The 22,497-nt window shown below is 35.6% G+C and overlaps 1 long non-coding RNA gene across 1 annotated transcript; it reads left to right on the top strand.

Moving 5' to 3' along the window:
- Positions 1-8,270: 8,270 nt before the first annotated feature.
- Positions 8,271-21,043, top strand: LOC134801199 (uncharacterized). Its single transcript, XR_010145645.1, has 2 exons — positions 8,271-8,718; positions 20,583-21,043. It is a non-coding gene; the product is annotated as an uncharacterized LOC134801199 (long non-coding RNA).
- The last annotated feature ends 1,454 nt before the right edge of the window (positions 21,044-22,497 follow it).

Raw genomic sequence — 22,497 nt, 5'->3', positions numbered from 1 at the left:
ATATGTCCCCTAGCTCTTATTTCAGCGAATTAAGAACTATGGGACATATTTTGTTGGGGAATAACTTGGCATGTTGGTTGTACACCCATATTTTTACAGTTGACTGTACCTACCTACATGCAAATTCGATACAAACATAGGTAGGTACTAGAGATGTGCGCCGATGGCAAAATCATCGGCGGCGGCGTCCGATGATTTTTTGACCGGCGGCGGCGGCGTGATCGGCGTGAAATCGGCGTGGCATAATTTTTGATACTGCATGAGAACGTGGCCGTAGAAACTCTACATTAAAGCTTTCTGAGTATTTACTACTAGGCTATCTAAAACATATTATGAGTGTTTTCTAAATTATTGTCGAAAATTATATCCCATCACGTCACTTGGCATTTAGCAACCATTTCTTACTAACCTGACGGTTACCAACGGTATGTTTAAATATTAACATAAAAATAATATACATATATAGGTACTTTAAAACGCTACATTCTATGCAATACCTATAATGACTTTGTAAGCGGAATACAAATAAAACACATAAATCATTATAAAATATTTTTTACGAAATAATGATGAACTACTTTAGTGTTTTTTTAGTGTTGAGTGTTGCAAAGACCCAATTCATGTCCCTGAACGAGCCAGATCCAAGCGACAATAGCCCAATTTCCATCGATGGGCAACTAGTCACCATGTGCGATCAGTACAAGTATCTGGGTAGTATGATGCACCATTCTGGGAATGTGGAATGCAACATTCAACACCGAATAGCCGCTGCTTGGCTAAAATGGCGAGAAGTGACTGGTGTTACGTGTGACAGGAGAATGCCGGTCAAACTCAAGGGTTTGGTATACAAAAGTATAATAAGGCCGGTTCTTATGTATGGCAGCGAGACGTGGGCAACGACTCAAAGACACGTGCATACCATCCAAGTTGCCGAGATGAAGATGCTGAGGTGGATGTGCGGCGTTACCAGGCTCGACAGAATCCGTAACGATACGTACGAGGAAGCCTGGGCGTGCGCGACATTGCCGATAAAATGCAGGAGAGCAGGCTGCGATGGTATGATCACGTAAAATGAAGGCCTTCTGACTACGTAGGAAATTTGGCGCTACAACTTTCCATCCCAGGTCGAAGATCTAGGGCCAGACCCAGAACAACATGGAAGGATGTAGTGCTAAAGGACATGAGTGAGTGCAAGTTATCCGAGGACGATGTCGTGGACAGGGCGAAGTGGAGAAGGTTAAGCGGGAAAGCTGACCCCGCCACCATGTGGGATGGATAGCTAGGGAGAGAGAGAGAGAGAATGATGAACTACTTTACATTTGTCTGAACTGAATTATCAGAAATGTATGTTAGAATAAAGATGTCATCGTTTTCGAAAGTAAACGCCAGGTTGATTCGCTCAACAGAATGTCTTTGAAGTGTCCCGTGTCGCATGGCACTTGCAGGGGAAAACCCGCGTGTCTTCAGACCTACATACTGCGAGCGACTACTCAAAGATTTCAAAGACGAGCCCTCTAACGTAAAATCGCTTGAAAAACTTTTTATGAGATAATACATTGTATTTCATAAAAGAGTTTTATGGAATATTAAGGTCTACTTTGTTTTCTTTACTGGTAGCTTATGATGACCCTTTGTGATTTAAGTTCCTATAAGTGTAATTGCTTAACCTGACTTTTATAACTTTGATTGAAATATATATTGTTAAGTAAAGAAGCCGATAATCACGATAAAATGACTACCTATATTATATGATAAATAAATCAAACCATATCTATCATATAATGACCCTTATGCGCGTCACCAGCATCACACGAGATATCATAAAATACGCAATTATAATCGTAGTGAATGCTGGCTGGAGATTCTAAGAAGAAAATAGCATTTTTATGTCCTAGGATATGCATACTTGCAATTTTCTTGACTTTAGTTCACTGATTAAATTGACAATCAAGAGACTAAAACAAAATGCGTTTTACAAAAAAGCTTAAATATTAAATAATAACCTGTGATCCAGAAACTAGATCTTCTTTAAATTAACGCTAAATCGTTATCACAGCTAACACCGCAACAACAAAAATGATGCTAATTTGGTTCACTGGCAAATAATAAGCGAAAAAGCATAAGGATCTTCAAATTATATGTCTGATACTATCTACTCACTACGCAAAATGCAATAAGATACGTTAGGTATCAAAATTTCCCACGCCGATTATACGCCGGTCAAATTTGTCGGCGGCGGCGGCGTGGAAAAATCGTCGGCGGCGGCGGCGCGGCGGCGCGGCGCACATGTCTAGTAGGTACGTTACACTGCTACACTGAATTTAAAAAGTACGAGTAGTTTTTATGTCCACAAAATCTCAAACCGATGGTAACACTACAAATCTTTCGCATTCATTTTTCCCGCCGCGTCGTCGTATAATATCAATAATAATTACTATTTACTGTTCAATTAAGTATTTATTTTATTTACCGTCCAGTAATTATGATTTTATACGAGCGGTGCTCTGTGTTGTTAATGTTCACTTATAGTTAACGCTTAGAATTACTTATTTTTTTCTTTCTATTAAATATCTTTGGATATTTTATAAATCGATCATAAAGGGACAAGACTATTTCATAGTACTTACCTATATTGTACGACCGAATATATATAAACGAAGCATTTAGTACATTTTTGATTAAAAAAGCTGTCCACATCCCTGTCGTTTATCTGAGAGTTATTAGTTCTCTATAAATAGGCCCACTTTGAATATTACCCAATACAAGATTACAGGGATTACAATTTATATGTCAAATATAAAATTCGGCAAAATTCATACTTTTCAGGGTTACGTACCCAAAGGGTGAAAGCGCGACCCTATTACTAAGACTCCGCTGTCCGTCCGTCTGTCTGTTTGTCATTAGGCTGTATCTCATGAACCGTGATAGCTAGGCAGTTGAAATATATTTATAAACTTTATCATAGGTATATCACAAATAGTGTAAAGTGTCATTCTATGGAACTTGCTAACTATGTAAACAAACCCCCATATTGAAATCAAAGAATGACGAATTTACTAGTGACTTTTGTTTACATAGCAAGTTCCATAGAATGACACTAGTAAAATTTTTCATATATCTTTTACTGAAAATTATATATTTACATAAATATGATTTAGCCTATGCAACTTCTAATACTGATTTCGCAGTGAAAATGGTTTTTTTACTATTTTTCCCATAGTTTGACGACCGGTCTGGCCTAGTGGATAGTCACGCTGCCTGTGAAGCTGATGGTTCTGGGTTCGAATCCCTGTAAGGGCATATATTTGTGAAATGAACACAGATATTTGTTCCTGAGTCATGGGTGTTTTCTATGTATATAAGTATTTAGTATGTATTTATCTATTTAAGTATGTTTATATAGTACAAGCTATGCTTAGTTTGGTGCTAGGTCGATCTGTGTGAGATGTCCCCAATATTTATTTTATTTTATTTATTTATTTATATATTTATTTATTTTATTTATTCATCCAGCGGTACCCACTCCGCGCATACTCTGGTAGCCCGGATAATTTAGACTTGACGCCCGATGCTGTGCAGTGGTTGCAAAACTTGGATGTTGCCTTATAAATAACAATACTGTATACATATAACCACTAGCTGCCCAGAGACCTATAAAAAGGTCTCCTGTTCCATTCTAATTTGAACTTTGTGTTGACAAAATAAAATTTCATTTTGCTTGGCAAGGTTTGACGTATGGGCGGCTAGAGGATATAATTTTGCCTATGTGACCATATCGCCATACGATTAAATAAATTTATTTAGTCAGCAAACAATTACGTGACACATATATTCATTTCGGGAAAAAAGTTTTAAACATGCGAAGTGCAGGCGCGTTGAACTCTTTAGTACGACAGACGTTCGCGTAGAGAAGCCTTCGCCTGCCTCTGCAGCCTTCGTCATTTATTTATTGACACATTTATGTACACGGCATTACAGTTGCATCGAGAAACTACAAAACAAATTGACAAAGCAAGAGTGCATATAGCAAAACATCAAGAAACTCTTCTTCTTCCTCGCGTTATCCCGGCATTTTGCCACGGCTCATGGGGGCCCGGGGTCCGCTTGACAACTAATCCCATGATTTGACGTAGGCACTAGTTTTTACGAAAGCGACTGCCATCTGACCTACCAACCCAGAGGGGAAACTAGGCCTTATTGGGATTAGTCCGGTTTACTCACGATGTTTTCCTTCGCCGAAAAGCGACTGGCAAATATCAAATGACATTTCGTACATAAGTTCCGAAAAACTCATTGGTACGAGCCGGGGTTCGAACCCGCGACCTCGGGATTGAAAGTCGCACGCTCTTACCGCTAGGCCACCAGCGCTTTTAAAACATCAAGAAACTAAATTTTGTAAATTAACAGGGCAAAGATGCTTATATATACCTAAATAAAATGAATAAATAATTTATCCTAAAGATGTACCACTGCTGGGCACAGGCATCCTCTCAAGCACGAGAGGGCTTGGGCTATAGTCCCCACGCTGGCAATGCGGGTTGGCGACTTCACATGCATCTTTGAATTTCTTCGCGGATGTATGTATGTATACTTATGTATGTGATATTCCGTACATAAGTTCCGAAAAACTCATTGGTACGAGCCAGGATTTGAACCCGCAACTTCCGGATTGAAAGTCGGACGTCAGATCCACTCGGCCATCACCGCAAATGTTCATATACCATATCCATTGCATATACCTACTAAAGAAAAAAATCCCGATTCGGATTTTGAAATAGACATCTATCAGATATCTTTTAGACATCACCAAGATACGATAACGATATGTTTAAGATCTAACCTGTCAAATTTGACATTTGCGCGATTCTGGAGATAAACTTGAACGATTTCCACAGGATATGACTTAGAGATCCAATTCACATCTAATAGATATCTTATGTAAAAGTGACATTGCTTGCCCGGATTGCGCTGTAAAAGAGAACTAGTTGATATCTAAACTATAACGTATCTAGAATGGATCTAGTACGTGTCGTCACTTGTGAATATCTTGAAGTTCGAATACGGCAGTAAGTCTCTGGCCGTTTAGGCTACCCGGCCAGGCTTACACACGGCCAGGGGTGCGAAACTCCTCCCTTCGGGCAAACTCGGCTCCGTTCGGCTCACCATTGCTCCGAGCAATTATTAGGGTTGACACAACTTGACGTTCCTTGGCGTGCACGACCACAGATAAGATAATGGCTTGAATTTTGACAACCCTAAATAGCCGAAAGGGATAGTGCTATTAGAAAGGGACAGCATGATTCGACCCTGAATCGCAGTCAAACTTCGGTTTTGTAGGAAGTTTCCTTTCTGTACGGTAGTACTATTATTTATTCTGTGACACGGCCAGGATTCTCATTGATAGGTTCATCATCATCATAGGCTAAAGCTGTCGTCATCTGATCTTTAAAAAGTGCCGTCTTTGTCCTCTCGGAATATTTCCCCTTTTTCCTCTAAAGGTTCAGTCACACAGGCGCGTTTTCCGGGCGGGGCGTGAGCGCGGCGTGAGCGTTTTATATGTAAAAGCGGCGCGCCCCGCTCACACGCTGTCCGCAAAACGCACCTATGTGACGGAGCCTTTAACTAAACCAAGACAGTGCGTATAAAAGCGTGACATGTCGTGACGTTTTGAGGTCACCGTCTTCTGATTCACGAAGTCCGGAGTTCAACTCTGCTCATACTTTTATAACTAACACGGGGCTTAATCACGCAAAACTTACGTTTATTTATGGCCTGACGTTTCGAACGCGACGTTACGTTCGTGGTCACAGGCAGACTGGCGAGGAATTGTATCAACCATAGTCTAATAAAACATGGTCTTCCATTCCCAGAGTGACACGGGGCTACGTCACAACAACATGGCCGCTATATATAGCGCTATCGCATATTATCATATAGCGCTGTCGCATGATGACGTAGGCCCGTGTCAGTTAGGTGACCTAGAAAAGACGGGAATGGAGTACCAGGCGGAGTATATTATTATACCATGAATATCAACATCTTCTTGCTGCGCGGGTTTTACGAACTCGTCAACTCTGCTATTCACAATAGATTTGCCAGTTGACCTCAAAATTACTAATAAATATACATATTTAGATGGTAACAAATTCCACTGGTTCCCTTTGGCGATTTTTTTTTCTAAATACAGTAGCTCAGATTTGTATGTACGAATCTGAGCTGAATATTAATTATGTATGTACAGTCGACGTCAAAGATATGTTTAAATTTTTCGCCTTATTACAAAGGAGTAAGGCGCAAAAGTGTAAACATTAGAGATGCACCGGATATTCGGTTACTATCCGGTATCCAGCCTATCCGGCCATTATTTTAATATCTGGCCGGATACCGGATAGTGACCTACTATGCGGCCGGATACAGGATAGTAACATTGCTTGATTTCGGAGTAAACAACATTGGATTTAAGAAACAGTCACGGTCATTCATAATCGTACTCGTTTATTATTATAAAACAATTTAAAAAACATTCCACTGACATTGCATTTTGAATCTAGAAATGAGTCCGCGCGAATCTTCAAAATTAAAATTTAAAATAAATTAAATAACTAAACCTGCACAATGCGCACTGAAACACCGAAATGTAGTTCCGTCGGCCGAATATTCGGCGACCGGTTACCGGATATTCGGCCGATGGTCAGGCCGGATATCCGGTATCCGGCCAAACAACTATCTTTTGCATTTTCTTGAACGGACACATCAATATTGTCCAGGCGCCATCAAATATATCGGAGCGGCCAAGGCATTCACAAATATCTGATTAAAGCCTCTTTCATCAAGACGTTAAAGTGCATGTTTAGATATTTTAGAGCACCTTGGCCGCTCCGATATATCTGATGGTGACAGAGAGGAACATGTTTCACTCGTGTTTACCACGTCAAATGTGCAGTAATAGGCATGACAACTAGGTTAAGGGGAACTCTAAATGGGATTTTATACTACGTGACACTGAGTCAAGCATGACATTTAATATTTAGAATTATGCCTTTAAAAAACCGACCAAGTGCGAGCCGGACTCGCGCACCAAGGGTTCCGCACCGTTACGCAAACAACGGCTAAAAAATCACGTTTGTTGTATTGGAGCCCCATTTAAATATTTATTTTATTCTGTTTTTAGTATTTGCTGTTATAGTGGCAGAAGAAATATACATCATGTGTGAAAATATCAACTGTAGCTAATTTAGCTATCACGGTTTATGAGTTACAGCCTGGTGACAGACGGACAGATGGACAGACGGATAGACGGACGGACAGACGGACAGTAGAGTCTTAGTAATAGGGTCTCGTTTTTACCCTTTGGGAACGGAACCCTAAAAACATTTTTTTTACACAAATAAAGTACCTACGTACAACAAAATAAAAACAAAGATATTAAAATTTAGATTAAATTATAGGTAATAGGTACTTAAAATAAAACAAAAGCATATATAAAGTATTTTTTTATTTTAAAAATAGAGTTAGACCGAGAAAAGTCTGCAGCGATTTTGATAGCCCACGCAGTGCAAGTGTCATTTTAAACGCCAAACTTCTATGAAATTATTTATATATATATTATATATACATTTTTTTATATAAAATGGTCACCCGCAACAACATAGGAGTTGTTGCGACAAGGCTAAAATGCTACTGCCTGGTGTAGAAATGACAGTTCAACAATAAATACAACTTATCTTTACTTCTGTTACTGGCAGTTAGCCTACCAAATATGGATTTTAACATAAAATGGATTATGACATAAAATTTTGTGTCATTTTAAAAATGACAACTTGCACAACAGGTGAACATAACTTGAATGGAAAAAGCACTATACTTACTGAATTGCGCTTAATAATCAGCAAATATATGACTATAAAACGTCAGTCTGGTTTATTAAGCGTATTAGAAACATGACAATCGTGTACACACTTAAACAGTCATGACAATTACACTAACATATGTTACTTGAGTTACTTCCTTAAAAAAGATGAAGAGAAGATCAGTACTAAAGAAAAACACCTAAAGAAATATACGACTCAATAATTTTAAGTAACGTTTAACAGATTTCATATCTTCTCAATATTGGCTTTATGGTGTTATCACCAAGTTCAAGCTTAGTCAAGATGACTATATTGCATGGAAATTGTCACGTGAATTATCGAAGCATATGTCATCCTAATACATGTTTTGTTTTCATTTAGCATTTACATACCTGCGATTGTCACCTTTGCCCCGATAGTTACGGTCACCGCGCGGAAAACGTCGTCTGGAAAACTCGCACCGCATCCATCCTCCCACAGATGGCGCACCATCCACTCGGCTCATATAAGCGAGCGCTCGCGCACCGCCGCACTGCCCGGCCGACTCCCGCGCCACCAACGCGTACCGCGAGTGTAGTGACATGGATGTACTTTCTTTGGACCCAACTGGACTTTATTAAAAAAATAAAAAATGGCTGTCCTTGATCCTACCGGCCAGTACTAAACATGATCCTCGACCCCACTGGACAGTATTAAAGCATCATGATCGGGCTAGACCCCACAGAAATTTACTAATCCCCCCAAAATGTGCTGCGGGCGGCGGAGGATTTGGACGGGATCCAGTCCGGAAGAGACATCGTCGTGCAGAAAAAGAAGGTTTCGGTACTAGGGCCGGAAATGGGTTCCGTCACCTGCGAAGGAATGCAATGTAAGTATACTTACTTCCTAGTTTCTAGATTTCATTCTTATTAGATTCTGCTTAAGATCTTTTACTTACTGATTGTTTTAATATTCTTGAAAAGATTTTGGTAACATTTAAGTAGTCTGACTAGATTTTTCTTTACATAGTAAGTTTTAGGTTAAGGTGTTTCGTTCACGCTTTTCTTTTTTTCTCGCTTGAAGGTAATTACCAAATGAGGTTTCCTTGCTGAACCGACCCACCGTGACGTTTTTATTACCACTTTGACTCTGCCGGTGTTTTGCGTGTTTTACATTGTATTGTTTTAGATTTACATACTTAGCTATGCTTTCTGTTTATTTTTTGTTTAGGTACTATGAACTTTAGCCAACATTTTGAGATATTTTGAAACTACCAAAGACAATGTACTGTATTTAAAGAGGTTTAGATACAGATATTGTTTATGACAATATTATATAACAAAGTAAAATTATTCTTAGATCGATGTATTCCTACAAGAAGAAACCTACAGAAAAGCATTTCCGCAAAATTACTAAATAAAACATTCCGCCCACCAAAGTTTTAAAATAAATTATAGGTAAATTATACCTGCAATGTTTTCCCGGGAAATCTTACAAAACACTTCCGCGTCACCAAAAACCATAGACTACCGCGTTTTTAATCGAACTCATTTCCGCGTGCCCTGCTCGTGAATATGTCGGGTTCAATGACAGCCCAGCTGTTCCGATGCCATTCCGAGCTGCACCGAAAACCGCCGACGATTTTGATTGGTCAACAAACTTTAAAAAAATATAGGTGCTGACATAGAGTTAGGATTAGGAGTTTGAATATTTATTAGGTCTTGCTTAAAAGGATTGAAAAAAATATATATATATATATATGATAGATTAATCAGAGAAAATTATTTTTAAAAGTATACAGACCATAGAGCATTGATGTGTTTTAACATTTTTTTTTATGGCAAAGACAAGTCTTAGGTACTTAAAAGCAACTTAAGAGACGTTTTTTCACAAACTTAAAGCGTTGGCGTTGTGATAAGCGTCTATATTTAATTTTCCGTCGAAATTTCGGACAGTATCGCGATTTTTACGGCACCGCGGGTTCGTTGACCGGACATATTTTATTTCATCGCGCTACGTACAACAGCACACATCCAAACGCACACAGACATCTTCGTATGCCGTTTCGCGTAAACACCAGATTACGTATTACGAATTGTAATCGGTTAATTTAAATGAATTTTAAATACCAATTAAATTTGCCACGTGATCCAAACAAACGCCGAAAAAAAAGCAAAAATTTTGTCTATGGCTGGCTGATTAAAAAACCATATCTTTAAAAAAGTAAAGCAATTGCCGTGTTAGGTATTTTATAATCGGCACGCGAGACTCGTATGATATCGTTAAGACTAACAAGCGCTGTAATGTTGTTTGCCGAATTATTCCAGTTCAACAACCCCGCGAACGCCCGATCGGGTTCAGCTTCAAAATAGACGCGGCGCGCGTTATCACATCAAAAATGTTTGTCATCCAAATGCGCACCTTTGAAGAACCTTTTCGCCGATCGTGGATTATTTTTCTTGACGTTGACGTAAAAAAGACCGCGGATTCGGAATTTGAATTTTTAATTGGATCGTTTGAGTAGACCGTCCTTAAATGACCAGAAGTTAAATAACATTACAGTCTAGGTCTACAATCTACGTTAAAAAATAGCCACTACCGAATGCATAACTTCCTCCTTCTTGAAATTGAAGTCGGTTGATAAATCCATATTCATATACCTGAATACGAAAGTGTCACTGACTTTAAAAATAATGTAACAATTACTTGTAGGTATACCATAGAAATAAATATCGCAATTACGTTGGCAAAAGTCAATCCAATTTTTTTTTGTTATATTACTGATAGTTAATTTACTAGGTTGTTAAAATGACAGCAAAATATTCCATAGTTCTCTTTTTAACAACATACCCTCTCTTTCGGACCACTCATTGCAATGTAAAATGGAAAATTTCTTACATCTGTACCGCTCAAAAATCTTAAAATATAAATAAAGACGACAATTGTAAATCTGGTTATGATTATTTATATCATAAGTTCATCTTTTAAAATAGACAACGCCATTAACCTCACGAAATAAAACTTCAAAAACTTCAACTAAGGATGGCTACGTGCCAAGCATTTCATGAGCAAAAAAAATGGCGGACTAGGGATAGTGACCTATGATGACGCAATGCCAAAAACAGGCCATGCTGCAGTCAGCCGGGGTCAAGGAGGTTCATCGCGCAAATATAATATTGCTCAATCGCATCAGACGTGTGTGAGAGCCGTGAATCATACACTTGCTGCCTTATTGTCTGTAATGTTGGTCAAAAATGCCCCGTGATGTTGGTAGTAAAAAAAATCTTCTGACTCAGCTCATTGTAATGTTGGTAGCCCCTATATTGACAAAAAACTTTTTGTCTATGGTTATAGTTTGGATGTAGTCGAGAAAAAGGCGGCAAAAAACTGTGGATGCTTGACGTCACTTGACATTTTCAAACTTTCCCGCTGTTTTAAGTGACGAGATGAGTTGAACAGTGTACAAAAGTGATATAGAATTTGCTTATGTCAGAATGTGGGTAATTAATGTAATTTAGAAGTCCAACTTTGATTAATCTCTTACTATTTGAACACACAACATTAATAACGTATGTAAAAATAAATACTTCTACATGGAAAAGTTCCCATTTGCAATTTTTGAGCTATATTGTCTAGAACTCTAGATCATGATCTTCTATGGCATAGGTAAATTACCCTCATCAATGGCAGGTGCATTGGGGTAAAATTTGAAACGGATAATTTCGACCAAAACACTTACGGCGTTTTTCATAAACGCGCTACAAGCCTATTCGTCAATCGTTTGTCAATTCGTCAATGTATCATTTTGACATTAATTGAAAGAAAGGGATAAAACATAATATATTTACTAATTGAGGTTTTTAAATTATCATGGGTTAAGTAACACGTATACAATTAAAATTATACATACACGTTTCCAACACTCTTAACGTAGGATCTTGGCAAGTGCTTCTACCTTAGGAGCATTCCATGAAATTGTCTGCCGTTACCTTGTAAAAACGCGAATTTACTTAAGATTGTCAGGTATATGAGTTTCTTTTTCTGTGACATGTGGACAAAAATATGCTCAGAAAAATAATCATAGGCTTTTAAAGGCAAAAAAGTTCTAATACATGATACAATTTAAAATGCGTTTGTACGGGACAGCCCGTGGAATGCTTCCTTAGCAGATATGTATTTGCTAGTTTCGAAATGACCCCACGTCTGAACTTATCCCAACGCACCTAAGCAAAATGTCATCGAGATGAGCCGACAATGCGACATTTTTTCAAAGTAACAAGCAAAAACGAATTGGAAGCTGAATGCATTTTTTGCATGTAAAATGCATGCACTACAAAGGTGCAATACAAGGTCGGGCAGCTGGTGCAGTCTAATTAAAGGTTTTATGTTTAAATAATTAAGTACTAGGTTCAAGTCCCGCAGGTGCCATATTATTTATGCACGTATAAAATCATTATTTACGAAGATGCCAAATTACTATACATTGTACTTTTATTTTTTCTGCGTTTATTCTCGGGGCACGTAATAAATATTCTTAATTCGAGTTATACATACATCTTCGAGATACCATCGCATGCCCATTATTAAGTTTCATAGCGTTCGTCAAAGATGTTAGATGTATAGACAGGGCAAGTGCTTCCAAAGTTAATTAGTTACTAGCCTCATTGATGTCACTTAACATAATTAATTCTACGAAGATTAAAAGTACATACTTGACTACATTTAGTACATGATCTGTGGCAAAATACAAAATGTGTTTTAAAAAAACAATAACTGAGAGTATGGCTACAACAATACATATAATTATCAACAAGCATACAGTCTTGGATAAAATTCTGAGAGAAACTAAATTATTAATACACACTCATCATAAACTAGTTTACGTCTCTAAAGTATTGGACTCAAAAATAAATAATTTGAACTTAAACTCGAAATCTTTGCTAATAGCTGCCGAAGAGTTCCACTACCCAACTTCTAGCTCCATCATCAGATCGTCGATGGTACCAAATTATTGTATTGTCATATGGATTACACGTCTTTAATTACATGGTTGAAATATTGACTTGTAAGATTTGATTACATTGTTACTCTGCATCTTTAGGTATTTAAAAAAAAGTAAACAAACAATTTGTACATTTTCGGGTAGTTGTAACATTTATTGGTTAACCAACCAAATACAAAACCGCCTGGGTCAGTCACTGAACGACCTGACTTTAACCTACATTATTTGATCGTGTAATGTTTTCATCTACCCACAACTGGCTTAAGGAGCCATTTGAGCGTAGATTTTGTTTACTTTTATTTAAATAGGTACCTAAAGATACAGAGTATAGTGAAGGTAATAAGAGTGAGGTAAACATTAGAATGAAATGACCAATTAAAACACTAAGCTGTCCTATAAAAATATGGAGTTCCGTAAGCCTTTAGGCAAGAGACAAAATGCTAAAGGTTGTATTTAATAACAGTAATTTTCGAGAAACATGGTACAAGTAGGTAGGTACATAAACAATTCGGAATCCAGTATTTGTGGCATCTGTTTTCTTAGTCTATGGTATACAATTTCAAACTAACCATAAACTAGAATCCCATTTTAAAACAGAGCGGACTAATCACAAAGCTAATAATGACCTTATTACATACGACATAAGAGCGATGTTTACATATTTTTGCTTATTACGCCCAGAATTATATGCGATGTCGACTATGCAGTACTATTCCCAAAAATGAGGTAATTTAGGATTATATCACCAATCAAATTTAAATAAAGAAAGATAATCCAGCCAAAGGAAGGAGTCAATAAACTTTGCCAAGAACAGGTTATTTTTTGTTTGGACACAAGAATATTTCATATGACCACACAAAACATAGACCATTTATAGTTAGGGCAATGGTCCATATGGAAATTTGAGGTTATGCGTAAAAAACTGGCGAAACGATGTCCATGTGATAATATACCTTGTTTATGTACAAAATGGAATTTATATTACAAACGTTCCATTTATATTAAGGATTTGGACATAATATAAGGGACATTTTCAAAAAGTTTAATAAATATAAACAGATATTTACCTACAGCTTAAATATGCGTAAATTTTTCGCACTGAAAAATTCATTGATTTATTTTTTCCATCGTGATTGGCATTTGTTTATCGGACATAAAGCATTATTTCCTGCCTATCAAAGACATGAATGAATGGAGAATGTTTAAAAAAAGCGAGAACCCAAAAAGGTAATTTAATCTTTTCCATACGAAACAAGTTTTATTCTGACAGCGTCAAAAGCAGAATAATGTTTATCTTGTCATTATCACACGATAAAAGCAATCATCATACGCTCGATCAAAATGGACGCCTTAAACCACGGGATGAAAAATTGCGACAAGTTACGTGTGGCCCTTATAGAGTATTAAACACCTGCTGTTGTTAATGTTTGCCAATCGGCAAATAAACAATTTATAGCAACTAAATAATTTGTTCGCGAAAAACGAGTTTTAAATGTATGAGAGCCTGTTGCTCTCATACATTTATCGTGATCCTGTTGGATCACGAGAAATTAATATTGCGATTAATTTTTAGTCGCCATCTTAGAATCATGTTTTCGTCATTCGTTGGTAAATGAAAACAATCATCCGTGTTTTTTAATTAATTTTTTTTTAAATAAAATAATAATAATAATAAATAAATTATCATTTATTTCGACCATCTGGGATCATACAAATACATGAAATTAATTGTATAACATTCAATCAATTCCAATTATTATTAATTAAATGTTTCTTGAAAAAATGTTTTTTTACAACAAATTTTTAATGTTGTAAATAAAATGTTCTATGTTGGAATAGATGGAAACGCACTAATTAGGTGTGTACTTTACGTCGAAATTTAATTATAGAATTATAAAAATTTTACTTAATGCAGCATACAGACGAAATATTTTTATAATAAATCTCCTCCATCAAGTTAGTGGCTCTTACTATCAAGTTAGTTAACCATGGATAGGTATGTAGGTATGTCCTGTGTGTTTAGAGTTCAAAAATCGAGGGTTAAAGAAATGTTGTCGAAAACTAATAAAATTAGGTCGGGATTCTTATCATAACAGACGGGCACGAAAATCAAAATCTGTATGGGAGTTCAACCCTTTGCGCCTGCTTTTTCACAATTTTCCGCCTTAATCAACTGAAACTAGCGATTTGCCAGCAAAAATGCAATTGTGCCAGTTAAACTTTTTAAAATTCAATCGAAGAACGCGGATCTGCGCTCGAAGCGGCCAGTGCGTCAAAAGTCACCGCTCACTGGGTCAGATATCGACTTGGCTCGACATTACATATTTACCGGCGTGTACCAATTCCTGCTTGCATCAGACCTTGCATAACGTATCTTGGCGTAACGTGTGACTGGATGTTTCTTACTGTGACTATTGCTTGGATTAATAAATTGATGGTTTCTGCATTCGATAGATAATTAATTGTGAGCAATAGAATTATCTTGAATGACTGTGAACATAAAAAGTGAGCCTTATACGGTCTGTACAATAATGAAGACAACTTTGACATCTACTAAGATGGCTAAGTGACTTTTTGTATGTCATACTAATGTATTATAAATGCAGAACTTTGAAACATATCCTTATTAACACTTACGCTAATATTCGCGTATGAGGGCATTTTTTAAGTTTAGAGCGCTCAAATATCACCATAAATTTAAAATTGGTGGAAGTGGCCAAATTGGTGTTTGCGTCCGCACCACCTGATTTGATCGGACAATTTAATCAGATTGGCGAAAAAAAGTTCTCGTCTGGACAAGCCTTAACCTTTATTCATTGAAATAGAACGATTGCACTAAACTTTTAAGGCTAAATCAAATCACAGGATGTACAAAAATTAGACACTGCATTTGGATTTTCATCTCCATCCATCAAGTCATTGACTCCACTGCACAGAACGTCAATATACTAGGAGATGATGAGATCGCTAGCGTTCAATCAACTCCAGTGCATCCACCTTATCAAGACCCGGAAGCTCTAATAGGCCAATGGAATCATATGGAACGTAAACTAAACGCGAATGCGTGTCTTAATAAACGACCTTTTAGCTGTTACGTGTAGGAAAAGATATGACGAAACCCATAAACAGCATTACCATCTTCCAGTCATATTCTCCTGGTACTAAAAACATAACAGCTGGCTCACTAGCTGAAAACACATCGGCGGAATGAAAACACACATTTAAAGCTGTGTGAAGAGAAAATGCTTTCTACATACACGGTTATGCACATACGTAAGTGGCAGTATCTCATAGCTGAGGAACGCGTGTTAATAACGAAGCTGTTTCCGCATAGGTAGCTCAAGCGCGAGGCGTGGCCCCGTGAGAACAAGGGAGCGTCAACCTTACTTATCTTTCAAATAAACTTATCCAAATTGAACATTAGAAGCTATAAAACTTGCCAACATTAGTTAGTTTTAAGGAAATTTTTTGTCTATCTTTAGTTAAATGAACTAAAGGAAATCCGTATTTGCACGTAAAAAAATGTCGTCAGACGCTGTATAACGCTAGCGCACACACACTAACAGAACAACACCGACGATATGCTACGTCACAATCGGCCTCTTGCTATATTATGCGCGCCTGGTACCACGTCTCCCCGTAATAAGCTGAAGATAACTCGCTTTTCTTGATCTTCGTCCATTATAATGCAAGGCTTTATTTATTTAACTTCCGTATCTTCTCGGGTTAGCGTTAGATAGAATAGAATTCCTTGTTATAGGTACTAAAACTAGACAACGCAATTGCAATCGATTTAAATTTTTTTTTTTAATTCTTTATTATAATTAAATATTGTAGATTACTTCTGAGCATAACTAATTACTTTGAAATCATTCGCCAATAAGTCAAAATACTCAAATTGTTCAATCATTCTACGTGTAGTTCGTTCGGTTGTACTGAACGCACTGAACACGAGGTTCGCAGGCGAAACTCCTACACACTTCTTATCTCCTAGTACCGAGTGTTCTAGTTGACGATCCGAGCAATCGCAAGATGAGGGAGGATAAGACCAAATTTCATTCAAATAAATGTCTAATCAATATTCGTTGTCAACTATAAAAATTACTCGCGTAACCACAGAGTAATTAAAAAATAATATTAAAAATTGCTGGCTGCATTCGACTGCGCAACGCCATCTATCGGCGGATAGCGCATTTAAAAAGTATTGAAAACTATTTTGCAGCGTTCAATTTAAGGAATAATTTGAGGCAATGTGTCGCCAATTTAAATTGAACAATGACAGGTGCAAAGCGTGTTCTAGCCAAGGATGACCACTAGGCCGGTGTTAAAGCACATGCCAGTATATATTGGTTAGTTTTTTGCCTCGAGACATCCGCGACACAGTGCACTTCTATTATAATTAGTGTCTTTATCAGAATATTGTAATTGGACGTCTTTAGAACAAGATCCTTTGTATCCACAATGTGTTACGGTTTTTTATATATATATGCAAAATAGATGCTGTGTGTTAAACTTATTGAACACGATAATCATTATTAAATACTAACGTTTTTAATATTTTAGTCCGTCGCTATCGCATTTGAATAATTCTTTAATTATAGCTTGCAGTCATATAATAGTGTTCATGTTTTTACCACGCATGTTAGTCGTATTAGAAATTCATGCAAATTTAATATTTACCTGAAAGAACGAAGTAATAAAAAGGCGGTCGTTGCAAAAAGGAAACCTTAAAAAATGCCACACACTAAAATAATTGCATAAGTCTGCGTCTTCCCAAAAAAAGGTCATAAAATCAACAATAGCTCTAAATTCCGCGGCAATTATTGTTGTGCAAACAAAACTATTACAACAATTAACAATTGGTCAGTTTTTGCAATTTTAAAAAACACTCGCAAAGTTAATTTTCGTCCTTGTAATAAAACAATATGCGTAATGGTTTTGGGTCTATGGTTGGTGGTCGTTCAATGGCGACTATTATTGTACAAGCGTTTGAGGTACCGACTTGGGTCAATGGTATCTAATATGGCGGAAATAGGCGAAGGCGTATTTGATTTCAAACATTTAAATGTTATAATATCATTATTTATCAGTACATAGGTGTCATAATTAAATCGAACTCCATAAATCTTTTTTTTTATTAGGTGTATTTGCACATAATTAATTAGAAATCCATGTTTATCAGATAGTGTAGGTTTAATATGTGTATTTAGTTATTTACAGAGTTGAACACCCCTTGCGCTAGTATTCCTCTAAATTCTCTATACGCTCTAAAATTTAGAGCATGAGCAAATGTCAATTTAGAGTCTAAAATTGACCTGCAACGGTATTCGATTTTAGATAGTATATAATATTGATTATAGAATTTATAGGTATTTACAGTACTATTTTAAATAATATGTACGAGCGAGATAAGATTGACAAATTTATTGATTGATTTAGCATGTTCAAGCCGGCTTCCTGTAAAATGAAATTAGCTTTGTCCCTTTTCATTAAATATAACATTTTTTACCCAAAAGGTATTGACCACCTTACATAAATCGTGGTTTCGTTCGAGAGGTCCTTTAATTTACCCAATACTCAATAAAATACATGCCGTTGACAGTTCTTCTGTTTCAATATTAGTCTAAAATGCACAATTCCATTGCCTCTAGTCAAGTTCAATTATGATACGCAATTGAACATTACATAACTATAAAATAAGCCATAAAAGGCACCAAACGCGGACAATTTCATAGTCTTTATAAATATTTTCACCACATTTTTATACTGGAGCAAATTAAAGTGTACAAAAAGAATTTGTATGTAAGTGTGCCTGTGCCAGCTGACGTCGGTAACAGGGTTGTCTACTGCCGAGTTATTAATTGGTTCATTGGAGGCGTTTCGTTTACAATCTGACAAAAAAGAGTAGAAATTAAAAAGTGGCAACACTGTATAGTTGAATCATCGAGAGCGTGGAATTGGAATATGTAGTAGTATTGTTTGTTTACAGGCATTCTATATTTGAATTTTATATTTTCTTGTACTATCAGCATACAACCACTACAAATGCAATTCCATCTTCTCGATAATTCAACTATAGTGTCGTCCCTTTCAAACCAATTTATATAAGAAAACGGGACGACACTACAGTGTTGCCACTTTTTAATATCTACTCTTTGTGTCAGACTGTAGATTGTTTTGTACGGAATAAATAACCACGTGTCACGTTTACATACCTCGGTGTTATAAGGGTTTTTTTTCCCTCGGGCGAATTAGTTTTAAAAATAATGTTATACAATAATACATTTTAAACGGATTATATCTTAATTTAAAATACATACTAATTAATTAATCTGTAGGTATAAGTATTTAGTTTTATTTCATGAATAACTATCGCGGTAAACGAAAACAATATAATAATGTTATAATTTATCTGGTGATAGTTTTATGCAATATTAACTAAACGATGATACATTACATCCATAAGCAATCCATACAACATTAACCTTTAATTCCGTGGTTAATCTTTTATTTAGATTGGTTAAGAGTTATTTATCCATAAATCTATAAATTAACTATAAGTTTATCAAATTACAAGTTACATTGTACACGAGCATTTAAACAATAAATTCAACACATTGAAAATAAATACAAATAATAAACTATATTACAATTTAATTAACAAAAAACGAGTGCCTACGTCAATTCTTGGGATTAGTGGTCAATCGGACCCCAGGCTCCCATGAGCCGTGGCAAAATGCCGGGATAACGCGAGGAAGAAGATTACAATTTAATTGAAAAAAAAAGAACTTTAAAACATAGAATTATATAAAAAAGTACGATTTATACCAATAAAAAATACTTATTGGAAATTTTAAAATAAAATATAAACAGTCACGTTACTCAGCTTCATGCATCGTCAAAAAAGTATTAATTTTAATAATAGAGTAAAATTAATTAATTAAGCTCACAGCTTCATAAAATGTAAGGCAACCCTATGCAAAGCGGCCACTGGCATATTATCTTACATGTATTTAGCAATATGTTCTCAAAACTAGTTCCTTTAATGTGTCAAAGATATTTTTATCCAACAATTCTGTAATAGCTTTAAGGCATTTTGCAAGTTTGAATTAAAAAAATAGAGCAATTAAATATCGGATATGCATTTTAAAATGTATTTTATGCACTTTTTTATCGTTTATCATTATCACTATGGATAACTATAAATTATGGTATGTATTATCATTTATATCCAGGCGTAAAGTTTTTTTTTTGCGTACAATATAATAACAGTCTAAAATACCTATTTATGGGATTATAAATAGTAATGTAATCTTCACTTGACTGACAAAACTTACTGTAGGGGTTTAGAAGTATGTAAACTGAGGTTTACGGACATGTGTTTAATTTTAATGGCATTGGCGCGTTAAGGTATTAAATTTAAAAGTTATTATTTATTTATATAATCTTTATTGCACAAAAGAAAAACTTATCGTACAAAAGGCGGACCTTTTATGAGTTAAATTTTGGTTATACTTCTCATCATTTATATTTTTACAAAAAAAAGACAAATCCAAAAAAAAAAACTGTATTACACTGACTTAAACTGTCACGATTTTTCACGAACTTTATATATTTTTATCGATCTGTCGTTACTAGGTTAGGTTGTTAATTTACGTTTATGTCCGTTTAGGACATTGATTTAATATCAGACGTCTTTATAATTGTATTGTTTATTGTCTTTTATTAATGTTATTTTTCTTTGTTTACAGGTAGATTTCCCGTCTGCAAGCCGCCCCCGTATCCAATACTCACTACGTTTATATTACGACTGATATACTATAGTGCACATATCCTTCAAGCATTTTGTACTTTTATATAAATTATTGTAGATATATACGATGTAGAAACTGATAGGAACATAACTTTAAAATGTAAAATATAACTAACACCTCTGATACGTACGTTTTTATTATGTTTTTTGTTCATTTATTTTTTTCATTATTTGAGAGAAAATATCATTTCATAACATTTAATTTTAAAGATAATTTCTTTTTTGTTTAAAATTAAATCAGTAATATCTAACTAGATTAAGAAAATTTCAAGACAAGCAAAAAGAGGCAAAAAGGTTATTTTTGAAAGGTTTTCTTCGCCCATTGTACATTATTCGAGAGACCTTCAAAAACCCGTTTTTTTATGTACAGATGTGTAGTTTTAATTGTAGTTTTACTAGATTTCCACTCAAGTGTATACGTTGTCCTGCATGATTCGAGTTACCATGTATTTCCGCTTATAAAATGTAAATAATGCTTTGAATCCGTAAAGTGCTTAAAAATATACCCATCTTGCTCGAAAAAGTACCAATTTCGAAGAGGATACGGTAAAAAAATGTGCAGTTCTGTAAAAAAATCTTTACTCTGCGATATTTTATCAGTTATCACTTATCACCTATATCGAGCTTTACATCGATTTATTAATAACAAAAGGTTCTTAGTTTAAAATGTACTTAACAATATTAATGACTATTTTCAGGTATATTACAACCAATCCTATTATATGATTATTTAGGTAATATTATGTGACTGAAAATGGTACTTCATAAGTTATAAAAGCACGTATCCGATTGTTATCGCTATTAAACTTTAACAATAGAACATAGAACGTTTTACTTCGATCTAACAATAAACTTTATACCCTAACAGTCTATCAATTATAGAAATATAGTGAGCTTGCTATGCTTTTATTAATTTATCTTTATACTGTAGATAATTAAGATAAGACTGCTTAAAGTTAATTTGTCTTCTAAGACTGATGTGAATTTGAGGAACCATTTTCGATAACATCGAGATTTAGCTCTGTTACTCTGTTAGATTAGATACTCTGTGCAGCGATGTTCTCAAGCCTTGCCGAGTGTAGGCAAATGTATCATTTAAATGACCAGTGTAACAGTGAGCTCGTAATTCGTAACAACTGTGCGTAATCTAACAACGCTTTTATATTGGTTTTAAGCGTTAGACGTACTTGCGTTAGGCAAGTTTTTTTGCGTTAGGAGTCTAGTAGAGCATGTTAGATAAACCTCGATTGTTTTTAGAATTGGTTCCTTTGGGCTCAAGAGGAGTAGCGATATGGCTGAGGTATCAATGTTAATGTTATGTATCTCTTTAATGCAGTTCTATTAATAAATTTGAAACTAAGTATATTATGAAAAAAAAGTAAGGTCAAAAAAAACAGTACAAAAGTTTATCTTGTCACACCAACACGGATATGATGGTCGTTCTTGTCTACGTGACAGCGTGATAAAAACAGTATCCGTCATTTTCAATCGCGCAATGTCAAAAAGTGACGGTTATTTTATCACGTGGATAAGGCATCCATATTAATCCATAATACCGATAATACGTCTACTGCAGCAGGCGTATTATGGATGGTTTTATCCACATGGCAAAATAACTGTCACTTTTTAACACCGCGGGTTAGAAAGTGACGGACACCGTTTTATCACGCTGTCACGTAGATAAGAATGACCATCATATCCGTACTTTATAGGTATTGGTTATTTAAAAATTGTTATTAAATTTGCGATTTGGAAACGTTAAAATGAAAAGGGGAGATATTTATTCGTTGATTTTATATTTATAGACATTTGATTTACAAGTTAACAATAATAGTATGAAGATACCGCAGCCA

The sequence above is a fragment of the Cydia splendana genome, chromosome 21, assembly GCF_910591565.1.
Source record: "Cydia splendana chromosome 21, ilCydSple1.2, whole genome shotgun sequence".
NCBI classification, from domain to species: domain Eukaryota; kingdom Metazoa; phylum Arthropoda; class Insecta; order Lepidoptera; family Tortricidae; genus Cydia; species Cydia splendana.
Note: the sequence above shows the minus strand (reverse complement) of the source record. Positions and strands in the feature narration are given on the sequence as shown.